This window comes from Sapajus apella, unplaced genomic scaffold, assembly GCF_009761245.1.
Source record: "Sapajus apella isolate SASKATOON/1434 unplaced genomic scaffold, GSC_monkey_1.0 scaffold1, whole genome shotgun sequence".
NCBI lineage: Eukaryota > Metazoa > Chordata > Mammalia > Primates > Cebidae > Sapajus > Sapajus apella.
This window is the reverse complement of record NW_022436941.1, coordinates 81,941,492-81,956,440: the sequence shown is the minus strand read 5'-3', so window position 1 is coordinate 81,956,440 and position 14,949 is coordinate 81,941,492.

Sequence of the window (14,949 nt, the reverse complement as noted above, 5' to 3'; positions counted from 1 at the left end):
CTTGCTGATTCCCAGCTCTAAAATCTGAGCAACCCACTGCGCCGGCCAAAACAGCGGCGTTAAGATGGATGGTGCTTTTCTGACTCTGCACCAAGAACCACCAGACTAAGGCAGCGGCAAAACCACCTCGCTGGCCACAAGAGTCGCCCTGGCAACCCGTGGCGCTCCTCCGCTGGGAATCTCCTGGTGCGTGAGCAACAAAAATTCGTCTGAAAGTGTGGCATCCTCTTGTTCTCTGCGCTTTCAATGGGAGCTACAATCCCGAGCTGCTAGTGATCAGCCATCTTGGATCTCTCTCTCTATAACCCAGTGTTTTATAAGAAAATGCTACAGAAGGAGCACAGCTACTGCTCAGCAGGCAACTCTCAGGTTCGCAGAATTTTAAAAGGTTCAGAAATTATCCCAGAACTCACAGTAAGAGTGTTGAGAGCCCACCAAACAGTTCATTAAGAGAAATTTACAGAATGCAATTGGAACCCCAAAATTCAAAGAAAAACCCCACAACCTTAAGCTAATCTTCTTTAGCTTAATTCTCTATATTTGCAAGTAACTCTTTTTCTACATTTTAAAGCATGAATTTGAAATTTGCGTGGCATGGCAATCTACCCAAGTCAATCATTTTGGCAAATATAAAACTTTTTCTGTTAAATATTAATAGCCTCCACCCATCAGAAGCCAGGGAGTGTGCGGGGAGCCAATATATTCCTTCCTTCACAACCCGGCTACCAGGAGTCATATTATAATGAAAAGAGGTTTTAGAAAATATTCTGACAATACCCAGACATATATTCACAAAAGGTCTCAAAAGCAGTCTTAAACATGGCGTGTAGCTAGGGAAGTCCCACTCTTTATCTTTGAGCCCTCTTTTACCTTTGAGTCTTCTGTTCAGCATTCCCCATAAAAGGCTTAACTGAATTTAGGGCAAGCATATTCTGATGGCAGGTGTGACCAGCTTTATACAGGGTTGGGTACAGGGTGCTCTGTGAAGTGGAGAACATAGAATCAACTTAGGGGTCTAGACTGCAAGCTTGCACCATTTGTATTCAGAAAGCTGGGCTTGCCAATGTTTATGCTTCATTCGGGTAACGGCAGTTTCCTGTATAACACCCCTAACCAACCATCTGGTTTAAATACTACTCATTTCACCAATTAGAATCTATTTTAAACATCCCTTATGTTAATAAGCCTCCTGGCATAGGTTTACTTGATTATATTGAAATGCTAAGTGACCGTCTTAGAAGATGTTGACTCTGGCTAGGGTACTTCATCTGAGTTAACCAACTCCAGCAGTAGTTAACTGCTGGATCCCCCAAACAGGGTATTTTAAATTCTAGCCTCCCCTCTTGGAGGATAGATTAACTTGTATATACAGCCATATCACAGTGTCTCAACTGGAGAATTTTATGTTGTTTATTTATTTTTCCATTAAACCAACCCATCAGCAGCAAACTGAAGAATTTTAAAATGAAATACCACACAGACAATATAACACTTGGGACAGTGAAGACTACAGAGAGCGAGGTAGAGTCCGAAGCAAGAGAACATCCTTAATGAGCTAACTTCCTGCTTCGTCTTCGGGAGTGTGAAGCTTGCTTGCCTCAGTAGATGCTGAGTTCCATGTAAGGGCAGGCTCTCTTTGCTGAGATGGATTTATTGTACACGAAATAAAGCTTCACTGAGCTCTTTCTAAAACTTTCTGTTTTAAAGCCTGGAATTTCACTGGCCCAAGAGTACCTAGAATAAATCAGATAACGGTATTCTGAGCTTTTAGAACCTTCAAAAGAAAATTTGAGGCAAGAGCCGCAGAAATGATCTGCACCTCTATTTAAGTCTGTATCTCCACTCTCTGTTGCTGCTGAAAGGCAATAAAACTCTGGTAGTGAAACATCTAAGGGTGAAGAAGCATATTTCCAATGTGTTATCGGCGCAGGAGCGGAAAACCAAATACTGCATATTCTCACTTGCAAGCGGGAGCTAAATATTGGGTATTCATAGACTAAGGTTAGCAACCATAGCAAATGGAAACTACTAGGAGGAGGAGGGAGGGGGCCAAGGGTTGAAAATCTATCGGGCATTATTCTTATTACCTGGGTGATGGGATCAATCATACCCCAAACTTCAGCATCATGCAATGTATCCGGCTAACAAACCTGCACATGTACCCCCTGGATCTAAAGTAAAAGTTGAAATTATATTAAAAAGGTATATTATCAAAATTCTATTCATCAATGGAAAAATGGCAGACAACAAGCGGTGAATCCCTGCTGAAAGATAAGCCTTTACTAGTATTTTAGGCTGTCTCACTAACTTGCAAAATGACAGTACTTGTCACCTCAGATCCTTTAGGGAACAATGTGGACTTGAAATGAAACAGACGCACATGTGCACACATGCGCACACAAAGCTGTAACTCTGATTGATACTTTATTTTAATACAAGGGTTAAGATGAAAACCAGATAATTGAAATCTTAAATTAACTTCACATTAAATCTTGATAGTTTTGAAATAATGTCACCCAGCAAATACCAAATAACCTGACCTTTGAGATTAAACCTCTTTTATGGAAGACTATTCAATGAGTCTTTCCCATTACAAGCTTTTTGTGAAACCAAATGGGGTAGAAACATATGTAATAATAGCAAGAAAATCATACAATAATAATAGTAAATAAACCAATGCCTCAATCTCATACTTAGTTTTGCTAGGCTTTCTTTCAGCAGTTTTGATCCCCCAGATGTTATATGGTCTCTGAAAAATAGCAGAAATAAATCAATTGCAATAGGAAAGGTAGCAAAGGCAAGGATGGTGATTGTGTTTACGTTTCACTGAGCTAAGGCATTAGTGGTCTCTGGTATTCACTTATCTGATTATACTTACAATCATTTTTCAAGGATTGGACTTTTTGTTTTGTTTTGTTTTAAGAAACTGGGTCTTGCTATGTTGCCCAGGCTGGTGTTGACCTCCTGGGCTCAAACAATGCTCTGTCTCCGCCTCCCAAAGTTCTAGGATTACAGGCATCAGCTACTATGCCCTGCCCAAGGATGAAACTTTTTAAAGAAACAAAACCTCTATGGCCAGTGAGGCACATGTGCACAGATTATTGACAGGCCAGCATAGGTCTGTCTGTAGTTGACTCTGTTTCCTGAGTGATAAGGTGCAAGGGCACCAGAAAACCCCTCCGTCCTCAGCATACATCCTTCACTACCCTGTCATGGCTGCGTGAGCTTCTGCCATTAAAGATTTTATTTGCTGGACTTAAGGTAGTAATTTTCTAACTCCTTTAAACCACAACATTCTTTCTTTCAGTGACCTAATAAATAAAATAAATAAAAGAAGAGATGCTGTAACTGAAATAGGCGACCCATTGGCTCAGCCGGCCACTCCCTCTGAGGCACAAGGACAAACTGCCAGGGCTCATAGAAGCACATTTTACAAACCATGGGGGCCGGGTGCAGAGGCTCATGCCTGTAATTCCCGCACTGGGAGGCCCAGGCAGGTGGATCACTTGAGGCCAGGAATTGACCAGCATGGCCAACATAGGGAAACCCTGTCTCTACTAAAAACAAACAGAAAACAAACAAACAGAAAACAAAGAAACAAACAAACAGAAAACAAAAGCCCCGCTGGATTGAGATGGAGCGTCCCAGTCAAGGTGCACACCACAGTTAGAGAATTGGGAGATGTGGATCCCTTCAGCCCCCTGCGGTGCGGCTTGGGGGTCCGAGTGGGGTGGTGGAGGGCCAGGCCTCGTATCTCACTTTGATTTGTCACAGTGTGTGGTAAAATGTGGATTCTTTTTTTTTTTTGAAACGGAGTCTTGCTCTGTCACCCAGGCTGGAATGCAATGGCATGATCTCAGCTCACTGCAACCTCTACCTCCCAGGTTCAATCAATTCTCATGCCTCAGCCACCCAAGTAGCTGGGATTATAGGCAAGTGCCGCCACGCCTGGCTAATTTTTGTATTTTTAGTAGAGATGGGGTTTCCACCGTGTTGCTCAGGCTGGTCTCGACCTACTGACCTCAAGTGATCTGCCCACCTGGGCCTCCCACAGTGCTGAAATTCAGGCAGGTGCTTTTCTGTGTGCAGACATGAGAAAAGGTTAGCCCCCAGGTTGGGACACTGTCCTCTGTTAGAGGTTATTGCCCTTAATTATGACTAGTTGTTAAACACCTCAGAAAATTTTCTAATAAACTTTTTTTCTGCCAATTCTCTATGGAACGGAAATATATGTCAGGCAAATCTTGATAGAGGAGATGGTGAAAATACAGGTCATCAACGAGCCCTCCCCGGAAAGCCAGACTTGAGTGGGGGGAAGCCAGTGAAGAAATCTGGATGGCCTGGAGACAAAAGGCATAGGACTCAGACAAGAGAAAGCAGGCATTAAGAGGGCACGGAAGAGGACACCACGCCCTCGCCAACCCACCAGCCCCAGAGCTCATCCTGGCGCCCCAGGCAGCAGCTCAGCCTCTGTCAAGGTCATGCACTCACACAGATAGGGTTTCCAAAAGAGAGCTTTCACAATGTAAGTGCTCATTTGGGAGACCCAGACAAGTGAGTTCTTCACCTGGAAGAAGGCAGACTTGAGTTTCGAAAGCGTCGATGAGTAATTCCAAGTGGGACCAGTCAAAGGGGGAGAGAGGCAGGCCCTGACAGTCCTGCGCGGCAGAAACAAAGCGGCTTCCCACCTCCTCCCGGCCCGCGTCCTCTTCCTCTGTTTCTCAACTTCTTTTTCCCATCGTTCTGACTCATGCGTGTCAGCCGCCGGAGCGCTCCCCATCTCCCAGCCCTCAGAGATCTCATTGTGAGCATTTTCTTCTCATACCCCTGCACTTAGGGTTGGGCACGGGGCCAGACACGATGCACTTTTCCAAAGGCGCCCCCTGAGGGGCAGCTTCCTGGCAGGCACCTTCCACAGGCAAAAATGATTTGCCTCTGAGGACTGATGCGCCAGACGGACAAGCTGAGGTTTTATGGTTTTCCACCAAGGGGTTTCGCAAAGCCTTGCCAATGCCCCTTTTGCCATTGGCCAGTTCCCTTTTACTGGCTCTCTCCGCCTGTCATCTGCTTTGTCAGCCAAATCCCTTTTCATTTTTCTCAGCTTCATCTTGGACCCAGGCCTGGTAAAGCCTGTCAGGAAGATCCCTGACACACAAAGTTTTAAGTCCCTTCCACCACCAACCTAGAGGCCTTGCCTGGGCCTCACCTCTCTGCTGTGTTTCAGAGAAGCGCATTTCCAAGTCTTAGGGAGGGCAAGCACGTTTGACAGAAACACCTGGTGAATAACCCATGTAATTATTTCCAAATGAGAATTCAAATCAAAAGCTGTAAAGGAGCAATAGAAATAGAACCCTCAGGAGAGAACTGGAGGGGGAGCAAAACCAAGCGGAGATAAACAAAAATAGAGACTGTTCTTGTACAAAACAAAATCATCAGGGAGGGTCCAAAATTACACCAAAAATGGCCTAGTTGTTTTGGAATCAGGATTCCTGGATGCTTGGCTAAATTCACGCACCATGCGAATTCTTCTTGGGACTATTTTGGGTCTGTCTCAAACTTACTTGCCTTTTTCTCTCCATTATGATGAGAAATCACTCCTCATTATTTCTCAGCAGGATCCCTGAGTGCTCCCTAAGTATAGGGGGTCCCGTGGCTCACACACGACTTGCCATGGTGCCTATTTGCGTTTTGGCTTGTTTGCTTGAATCTAACATCAATTGAGCCCTACTAGGTGCCAAATGCTTTACATGCATTATCTCATTTAATTCTCATAACAGCCCTGTGATGTAGGGATTGTTCTTATCCCCATCTGAGGATGATAACAGATGAGGAAACTGGAGCTGAGAAGGTAGAAGCCATCTGCTCAAGGACACACGGCTGTTAGAAAGTAGGAGAAACAGAGCTCAAACGCAGGCATGTCTGGCCACAGAAACCATGCTCTGAACCATTCCATGGCCACCCTCTCTTCCTCTGTGAATGAGTTTAATGTCTAAACTACTTTGCGGTTTGGGAATAGAAATTCCTGCCACCCAGTTGGACTCCAAATACACAACTCTCAAGCCCACTCCCAACCAAGCCAGCAGGAAAACTAGCCCCTCTCACAGGGGTGCCCCTTGAGGTGGGAACTCTTTAACTCTTACCAGTAGCTGAAATCCAAGGGTCTGAAGAGGTTCTCTGCTTGCATAGCTAAGAGGGCTTCCTGGAGGTGGTGTGGCTCAAGCTCTGCTTCTGGTCCTCAGTGATGCTCATAGAGATCTCTAGGCTGAAACAGTTCTTCAGAAGGAAAGGAGGATGCCCACCCAGCCTGGCCCTCTACCCACTTGGGTGCTCCTTGCAGTCAGCAGGACTTCCCACGGATACAGGCCAGACACCCAGTGACACTATTGTAGAGTCATTGACAGTCAGATCAGGGAGTGGGGCGAGTGGGAGGGATGGTTTCTGCATGAAACCGTTCCACCTCAGATCATCAGGCGTTAGATTCTCACAGAGACTGAAACCTAGACTTCCTTGCATGCAGTTCACAATGGGGTTTGTGCCCCCGTGAGAATCTAGTGCCAGCGCTGATCTGACGGGAGGCAGAGCTCGGGCGGTAATGCTCACCTGCTGCCACTCACATCCTGCTGCGGGGTCCGGTGCCTAACAGGCCACTGACCATTTACCAGTCTGTGGCCCGGGGCTGGGGACACCTGCAGTAGGGAACAGCCTCCTCTGCTGTTTTCTTTTCAGTCCTGTCATGCTCTTCCTTCACGGTGATTTTGTTTCAGGGGCTTCCTTACCTTTCTTGTCCGTGGGTCATGGCTGTGGTCACCCACTCACTTTTAGTTCACCTCAATGGATTTCAATAACTCTGAATCTCGGGGCAGAGGTGTTGGGGGCCTTAATCCCTTTTCTCACAGAAGGTCCCCCGAGGTCCTCAGGTAAACGTGTCCCCACAGCCCTCAGAAAAGCTCAAGCAGTGCTTTCGAACAAAATGATCCGAGCCCCCTCATCCTGCGGCAGTCCTAACTCTCAGGGAAAACCCACCTACTTACTTCGCCATTCATTCGTCTCTGGCATTTAGCTGTTGGGTGAATTTTCCCCGCATGAGCACCTTGTGCACTTGAAATGTGTGAGCCCCTCCTAAGCTCGTAGTGCTCAGCAGAGCCCAATAACTGGTGTCCAGCATCTGGGACCCTGGAGCAGTCTCCCTCCCTCCCTCTCCTTTGCCTTTTTTCTTAGCAGTGTTAGGAGCAATAATGAGTTTATTATTTTCAAGAGCGTTTAGACTCCTCAAACTAGAGCTGTCAAAGGCAGGATTCTATGGGGACTGGAATTACTTTATTGTCAACCACCCTACAGCCTGCCTGCGGATTACAGACCTCTAATCTGTCATAGTATAATGGAACTAAGCCATATTTTTAACTATTCTATCTTTGTTTGCATCGCCAAGGGATGCAGGGGGTGTAGACTGGAGACTCACAGTGGGCCTGGGAAGTGCCAGAGCTTTTATATTTTTGAGACAGAGTCTTGCTCTGTGGCCCAGGCTGGAGTGTAGTGGTGTGATCTCGGCTCACTGCAACCTACGCCTCCTGGGTTCAAGCGATTCTCCAGTCTCAGCCTCCTGAGTAGCTGAGACTACACACCTGGCTAATTTTTGTGTTTTTTTTAGTAGAGACGGGGTTTCACCATGTTGGTCAGGCTGGTCTCAAACTCCTGATCTCAGGTGATCTGGCCGCCTTGGCCTCCCAAAGTGCTGGGATTACAGGTGTGAGCCACTGCACCTGGCCGGTACCAGAGGCTTTAAAAGGAACTGACTCTCTTCCCCTTGCTGCTCTCCTTTCCTCTGGCCCCAGTGGGTCTCAGCCTCCTGACCCAGTGTTGCTCCACGCCCGGGGGTATGGGGCACCAGGCTAGGGCAGGAGCCTGTGCTAGTTCCCTCTGCCCTGTGCACTCATCTTGTTCTTACACATCCATCCTGACCAATTTTGCATTTCCAAGGCTGGAATATGAGGATATTCTTTCTCCTTTGAGTGTTATGCTTTGAACTCAATAGACTGCCACGAGTAGGCACAGATAAGAAGCTACCATTTCTTAAGTGACGTCTGTTGCCGGGCACCTACAATATCTTATTTAGTCCTCACGAGAACATGGCAAAGGAGAATTAATTCCGTATCCCTAGTTGAGAAATTAAGCATGCAAAAGAGTTGTCTAGTAAATAACTTACTTAGCCCATGATGGAGCAGGAATTTGAATCTGCAGTCCTTGGCCTTTACTCCCCTTGGCTCTCCCTTATGGGTCATGGCCTATGGCCTGGGTGACCGCCCTCCCTTGGGGGAATGAGCTGAGGCAAAATTAACAAGGATTTCTACTTGATTACTCTTTTTATCAACCGAAAATCATTAAAAAGGTAAGCTTAAACATTATGTGATATTGTCACGTCATTTCCATGGAAGATACTAATTTTTTAAAAAATTGAGCACTTCTCAATGTAATTAACTTGCTCATTTTCTCTAAGTATGATTTTATCTTATACTTGAATAGAATCCGAATTTCTAACTCACTCTCAAATCTTTCACTGGGCATCTCTTCCAGTTTTACTATAGCACTAGAATGTTCGGCAGCATCAGCAATCACCCAGTCGGCAGCTTCAGAGCTGTTCTCTGGTTGTGATTAAATGCACAGACTGTGGAACCAGCCTGTGGCTTCCAAGCACAGCTCTGCCACCTACTGAGGGTGAATCACCTCCCAGGATTGCTGTGAAGAATTAAGTTACTAAATTCAAAGCATTTAGTACAGCGAGCCCTCAGTGAAATTTAGCTACTACTATTAATAATGTTCCCCACTCTCTTGGAAGAAGAAACTTACCTATGACTGCTTTCTGATATTGCTGCTCAGCTGCAAGTAGAAGACAACCAGCCAGGTGCTGTGGCTCATGCTTGTAATTCCAGCACTTTGAGAGGCTGAGGTGGGCAGATCACTTGAGGTCAGGAGTTTGAGACCAGCCTGGCCAACATGGTGAAACCTTGTGTCTACTAAAAATACAAAAATTAGCCAGGTGTGGTGGTGCAGGCCTGTGATCCCAGCTACTCGGGAGGCTGAGGCAGAAGAACTACTTGAACCCAGGAGGCGGAGATTGCAGTGAGCTGAGGTCATGCCATTGCATTCCAGCCTGGGTGACAGAGTGAGACTCTCCCTGTCTCTCAAAAAAAAAAAAAAAAAAAAAAGAACCTATGTGTCATTCACTTGAGGTAGCTGTGGCAGATATGGCAGGATAGTTAAATAGTCCTATCTTTGGGCAGAGGACAGAATTAGTGTTGACAATAGTTGAGTATTAGCACTGTACTGAGATAGAACTCAAGGGAGAATTTGATTCTTTTGATGTATCTCTTTTATAATAAAAGTGACCGTCTTGTTATAATTTTAAAACAGCACCGAAAGTACTGCATTTCTAGACAGAAGAGGCATTCCTATCTTTGGTAGCATGATTCCAGCTATGGAGAGAAAACTGCATTTTACAAAGGAAGAAATAAATAAAAATATTAGTGGCAGTTTTAGGGGTTTCTTGGGTGCTTTTCCCTAATTTTCAAAATTTTTAATGATTATACTTTTACAATTTAAAAAGTTATAAAAAATAAAGTTATTAAAATTGGATAAATTGACATCCAAAGTTACATCCAGCTTTTCTATCATTTATTTGTTTTCCTTATTTTTTTTGAGACACAGTCTCACTCTGTCACCCAGGCTGGAGTGGAGGGGTGGGATCATAGCTCACTGCAGCCTTGACTTCCTGGTCTCAAGTGATCCTCCTGTCTCAGCCTCCCAAATTGCTGGGATTACAGGTGTGACCCATTGCACCTGGGCAGATTTTCTGTTCTGCCAACATTTCTTTTGATGATAGGATGGGTGTTTTTCCATCATTTCCTTTTGGCTGCATTAATGTCATTGCCAAATGTAATGCTTGTCTCACTAAGCCTAATTTCAGGAGTGAAAAAATCACCAAACTTTACTTATCTTCTGATACTGTGGCTTCAATCTATGGACAGACATTTGTGCCTTTGGTTGAGCTAGAGGAAAAATTGAACAAATACCAGGGAAAGCAGAGTTTAATGCAAGCTAAAACTGAAAAGAAATAAAATAGTACTCAGTCCTATCGCAGGCAAGCTGATGTCACCCATTTGGATTGCAGCTATACAAGATCACTCAATTTGACATCAGTGTTATTTGGTAACATTTGCTCAAATTCCTAGCCCTTTCTGAAAAACACTAGATTAAATTTATTAATTATTAAGTGGAGAAATTATTAAAATTTCTCAGCCTAATATTGTAATTATTCATCAGCCTGCAGAACTCTTTCAAGTATTTGTAAGACTGACCAAAATTTTAGATTGAATAATGGGCTCAAAAGACTTCCAAACCTTCAGGATCAAATGGGAAGCTAATGGAAGATTTTGAAGCAGTGGTCCCTTCATGCTGCATTTCATGTTTCCTCCCCTTTTATATAGAATTTAGAATGTTGCTTTCGGAAAATATACCTGGAAATTAATGATTCAGGAGTGCTCTTCTAAAGGAGAAAATTCATTCTTCATGTATCCAAATCATTATTTAATGATAAACAGATGAGGGGAGAGAACTTAGCATTAGTCCCGGTGCCAGTCAAGGGATAATTATAGTTAGCATTTCTGTAGCGTAGACGCTGATCTAAGCACTTTGCACATAATTAAATCGCTTGATCCTTGCAACAGCCTTATGCGAGAGGGTTTTGTTACCTTCATGTTACAGGGGAGGAAATTAAGACCCAGGGAGGTTAAGAAAGTTGTTCAATGTCACACAGAACTAGGATTTGAAATGTGGGCAGACTGCTCCATAGTCTGTGTTCTTAACTACTGCGCTATTTTGCCTCACATCAGTCACTAGCACTAGAAGGACGGGGGCTGCGTGGACAAGTGGATAGAGCCAGGGCTCTGCCACCTCCACGGCAGCATCACCATCGCCACCATCGCCAGCAGCAGCCTTAAATACTGTTGTGGGTTGAATGACGGCCCTCCAAAAGAGGTGTCCATGCTCTAAACTCTGGGACCTATGGCTGTAACCTTATTTGGAAAAATAATTAAATTAAGGATCTTGAAATGAGGAGGCCATCTGGATTAGATGGTTAGACTTGAAATCCAATGAGGAGAATCCTTCTAAGAGAAGGGCAAAGGGATAGTTGAGGCAGAAAGAAGAGAAGAACACAGAGAAGAGGAAGTGGCAATGTGGCCCTGGAAGCAGAGATGGGAGTGATAAGGCCACAAGTAAAGAGATGGAGACTGCCACCAGGAACTGGCAGAGGCAAAGAACAGACTGCCCCTGCAAACCTCCCAGAGGCCAAATGGCCCTGCTGTGTTTCAGGCTTCTGGCCTCCAGGACTGCGAGAGAATACGTTTGTTATTTTAAGCCACCTAGTTTGTGGTAATTTACTATTTCAGCCTCAGGAGACTAACACAAATACTACATATTTGTGTTAGTGTTTGTGTTTTGGTTTCTTTTTATTTTTTCTCCGTTCTGTGTCTGAGGCTGGAGTGCAGTGACGTGATCTCAGCTCACTGTAACCTCCACCTCTCGGGTTGAAGAGATTCTCCTGCCTCAGCCTCCTGAGTAGCTGGGATTACAGGCACACGCCACTATGCCCAGCTAATTTTTGTATTTTTAGTAGAGACGGGGTTTCACCTTGTTGGTCAGGATGGTCTCGAACTCCTGACCTCGTGATCAGCCCACCTTGGCCTCCCAAAGTGCTGGGATTATAGGCGTGAGCCACCGTGCCTGGTAGTACCTTTTGGTTTCTAAAATGCTTTGGTATGCGTGTATGGCTTCATTTGTATCCCCTAATGGTTTAGTTTGGGGACCCAGATCCACCATAAAATGGCTGTGGGACTTTGTGCAAGTCATCAGCCTCTCTGGCATCTATCTTTTCACCTATAAAATGAGGCAAGTAATGATGCTCGCACTGTGTCTCCCACCAAAGTACTGTGAAGATTAAATGGAAAGACACGCTCATGGACTTGCTATATTGACAAGTGGTCTTTGATGCTTGATGTTTTTGATGCTCTACTGACAAGTTGTCTTTGATGCTCTCTTTATCTATCCTTGGGTGATAGGTCCCTCACTGCCTGGAAGAGGATACGGGCACCATAAATACACCTGGAGGGAGCATGGGCATGCCTCTGTTACCTCCTTCACCAGCCCGGTGCGAGGCTGAGGGTGAGGGCTGGACGTGGAGAGCCCAAGGTCACTGGGAGCCCAGGACGAGGAGGGAAGTTTAACAAGACTTCACTTTGCCATGGGTTCAGTCATCTCATGAGCTGAGTGTTGGCGTCCCAAGGCTGACTTCTCAAGAAACATTTGGTCTAAGAGCAGAAAGGCGGAAAGGTCTGTTCCTTATTAGCCCTTGTTCTCTGCATGATCAGAAGCCAGGGACCACCCGTGAAGGTGTGAGTAGAAGTTCATTTTCCTGCTGACCTTTCAATCCCAAGCTTTTGGGTGATGATGGCTCTGAAAGGTAGTAATTAGTGCTAATTGAGGTGATGGTTTTGTGAAGCTGACACCTATCCATTAGGAAATGGACTAAGGCCAAGGGACCAGCCACTCAACCAGGGGACAAAAAGCTAAAAAATCAATGCCTGGCCAAACTCTGCACAATTAGTGTGCTCCTCCAACCATGCTGTAGTGCACAAAGGGAACCCTTGCAAGGATAGAAAATGGGAGCTCCAAGGTTGAATGACACCCTAAGCCTTGGAATAGAGACATAAACAATGACAAGGAAGAACAGACACAGTAGGGGAGAGAAGAGGAATGGGGGGAGGGAACTCGGTGTGCTTTTATGAGGGACAGAATACACTCGGGCAGATCAGAATAGCACACATTAAGCCAAGGACACTCACTCATCTACATTCAGTATAAAGCGATTTCCTGATGTTTCATAAGTTGTGCCACTGGCATTCTATCAAACTTGTTTCCTGTTCCTTTACTCCACTGAGTCTCCACAGGTACCCAGAAATCTGCTAAAATTTGTCGTTATCAAGGAGCAAATCCTTCACTCAGGTTATTACAATAACTTTCTAGCTTCTCTTTGCCTTATGCCCCATCCCAACCATCCTCTACTCTTTAGCACATGTGACTTTTTACAAAGGCAAATCTGAAAGTGTAACTCGCCTGCCTAAACCCTCCACTGGCTTGTTATTGCTGTTGTAGATAGTTAGATAAAACCTAAAGTCCTTAGCATGTTCGGCCACGTGCTCCGGCTTCCGCTCCCCCCATCACTCTCCACCCTCTGTTCTGGCTCAGTCTTCAAATAAGTCATTCACTCATGTACATGTAGTGTACGTATGTATGTAGCTAGACGTCTATGGAAGCAGACAGCCACTTTGGAGATCCCTTTGACTAGAAAGCTCTTTCCCCTGTAATGTGTATACGTAACTGCAATTTTTTGTTCTTCTGATTCTGACACACACAGGGACCTTCCCAGACTCTCTCCCTTTGATTATGTTCCCCTTATTAATTTTCCATAATTCTCATAACATTTTCCCCTTAATAGCTCTTACTACAAATTATATATGTGTGTGTATGATTCATGTATGCATATATATCCAAAGATCAATTACTGTTAGCTTTTAAAGTGATATGAGTCTTCAGAAACAGGCAAACAGGTTAGAAACACTTTTCTTCCCATTTTCCTTCCTACCTTTTCTTCTCTTTGCTTTGTTCTTTTCTCTTTTTTTTAAAATTCAGGTGTAAATATAGAAGGGAAGATCATATTCCTGTATGTATATATATGGATATGAATCATGGTTTACCTTTTTGCTCCTCCACTAAATTGTTAGCTATAAGAAATGGGACATGTATGCTTTGTTCTTGGCAGTAAACTCAGTGCCCCAACCCCAGATATTCTGGGATGTGATTGGTCAGGGATGGGGTGGGGTCTGAGCACTGGCATTTTTTGGAAGTTCCTCAGGTGGTTCTCATGTACAGCCGAGTGGAGAGCTGTTTATCTCACCTACATTTTCAGAAGGAAGGAGCTGAGGCCTCCTGAGGTCACCTGACTTGGTCAAGGTCCTTTGGAGCTGGCTATTACCGATTGAGACAAGGACTCGGTTCTTTTAGGGCCTGGTCTCTTTGCACACTATAATGTCCCTTCACTTGGAGAAGCTTTATCACTGAGCAGAGAAAGGTCACTTTCAGAGCCTTGCATTCTTGGAGGATGACTAATTCATGCCTGTTAGCCTGGGACTTTCCAGGTTTTAGCACTTGAGGTCCTGTGGGTCTCAGGTAAAGGAAACAAAAAATGTCCCATTCCAAAATATACTTATTTGGCATATTTTGATATGACTATTCACAGGAACTGCAAACCACAGGAAAAGCTTTAAAATGCTCTTTTGTTGGGGGTGGAAATTTGCGTCTGTAGAGGAAATCTACATTAGAGAAACGAAGTTAACAGCAGATGCAAATAGGGTTTTCTGAGGTCTCCCTTATCCAGATCTAGGAAGGATTAAATCACAGGAAAAAGGGACTAAAATTCTGACATGTGAAGGGCTGACAGAGAACGTTTTACCACATAAGAACAGGATACTGTCTGTTCTTTCTGAGGGCTGCTCTCCATGGGGCTCTATCCACATAACAAGATAGCCTTTACTTGCGGCCTCTTCTCCCCTCTCCCTCCAATAACTTGTCTTGCCATTCCCCGAGCCTCTGTTCCTTGCTGTGTTGTCTGTAACCTTCAGCCATCTGGCTCTCCATTGAATCTCATACTTTGTGTGTGGCTTCTGTGTCCATATGCACATTAATAAAATTTGTACACTTTTTTTCCTGTTAACCTGCCTATTGTCAGTTTGTTTTATAGACTCAAATTATTTAAATTTCAGAAGCAGGAGGGAAGAAAATTCTCTTCACCCCTGCACAGGTGAGCTGAGATGGTTGGCCTCACTGCTCGCACATTAC